The following is a 1,758-nucleotide window of genomic DNA, read 5'->3' on the forward strand; positions in this document are numbered from 1 at the left end:
GCCTTGGCGTGAGGCCAAGCCAGGAGTGCGTGTTGTCTGCAAGCCCGTGACCCACACAGGGCTGAATTCCCCTGTGGCCAGGGCAGCTCCATCCCTGCCCAGGGAAAACCAGCCCCGAGCACTGGGCCGTACCCAAGTACACAGCTCCAGGCCAGGCCATTGTGCGTCCTGCAGGTCAGGGATCCAAGCCTTTGACCAAAGCACATGGTGGAGACTCGCAGCACTAAGGTGCTGTCCCGAGACTCAACGCATCCCTCATGTTGTGAGGCAGGACCAAACTCCACATGGCTTGTTGAGGAATTATGAGTTTTGGGATGGCATTTCCCTTCCACTAGTCTGCTGACGGCACTGGTAAGGGACCCCCAGAGACAGCCATGAGAGGGGACGGACTTTATCAAAGAAACCACCAAATGTCTCCCCAGAAGAAGAAGAAGAAGAAGAAGAAGAAGAAGAAGAAGAAGAAGAAGAAGAAGAAGAAGAAGAAGAACGATTTCCTTGGGCAATGGCCTTTCAAACTAGCACCACAGCCCACCTGCCTTTGGAGGCCGTGGCCACTAACTGATGGCGCGAGCAGGGAGGCAGGCAGGGAGGGAGAAGGATGCGGCATGTCCTCAGTCACAGGAGCCTTTGGGCCCCCAGGAGACGATTGCATTGGTGGGAAGACATGTGCCCCTTCCTGCACAGAGGGTTGTAAACAGCCTCACCAGATTTATTTCCCCTCACCTATGTCCTTTGTCTGCAACATAGCCCTCCAGCACTTGCAGGCACATCTTCTGCCTGCACTGATATCATCCTGCCCGGGAATTTCTTGGGCCTCTCATGCCAATACTTCAAAGAGCCTCCGTGGCCTAATGGTCGTGTCAGAAACGAGGAAATGAAACGACCGCATTGACAGAAACCAAAACACAACCCCTGCCATTAGGGAGGATGTTTTGCTGTGGAGGTGAAGTCTGTTGGAAAATTACTGACCACGTGCAGTGACTGTGCGCCCGGGGCGGTGCAGGAGCAGTATAAAAGTGGGTCCTTCTCCTCACTCTCTCATCCACTCCTCTCGCCTCCACCTCCTTGGGAACAAGGTGACTCTGGAGCTCTTTCTTGTCTTCCTCAGCCACCTCCTCCTCTTTCTCCTCTTCCTTTTCCTCCTCCTGTTTTGGGATTTCTCTGCCCATACCTGCCTCTTTGTCCAATACTGGGTCTCAAAGCTGCTTTACTTGGGAGGGGGAAGGAGGCGGTATGTATGGCGTGGAGCGAGGTTATGGATTTGCTGAGATGTCTCCTGAGCTATGGGCTAGGTGGGGAGCTCCCTGGGCTTCGCTGCACTTGGCAGGGCTCTTTTGGGCTGAGGGTAAGGATGTCCGGAGGTGGTGGGGTGACAGGCTGCTCTTCAACCACCTGTTTTTCCCCCTGTCCTCTCTCCCAGGTTCACCTCCACCTTTGAGACATGTCCTGCTACAACCAGTGCCTGCCGTGCCAGCCCTGCGGCCCGACCCCGCTGGCCAACAGCTGCAATGAGCCCTGCGTCAGGCAGTGCCAGGACTCCACCGTCGTCATCCAGCCCTCCCCCGTGGTGGTGACCCTGCCCGGACCCATCCTCAGCTCCTTCCCGCAGAGCACCGCCGTGGGCTCCTCCACCTCCGCTGCCGTTGGCAGCATCCTCAGCTCTGAGGGAGTGCCCATCTCCTCCGGGGGCTTTGGCCTCTCCGGCTTCGGCAGCCGCTACTGCGGCAGGAGGTGCCTCCCCTGCTAAAGCCGCTGGCA

At 57.3% G+C, this 1,758-nt stretch overlaps 1 pseudogene; it reads left to right on the plus strand.

Annotated features, from left to right (window-relative positions):
* The window catches only part of LOC142604965 (feather keratin 1-like), a 1,958-nt pseudogene extending 200 nt beyond the window's left edge, over nucleotides 1-1,758 (plus strand).

The sequence above is a fragment of the Balearica regulorum genome, chromosome 24, assembly GCF_011004875.1.
Source record: "Balearica regulorum gibbericeps isolate bBalReg1 chromosome 24, bBalReg1.pri, whole genome shotgun sequence".
NCBI lineage: Eukaryota > Metazoa > Chordata > Aves > Gruiformes > Gruidae > Balearica > Balearica regulorum.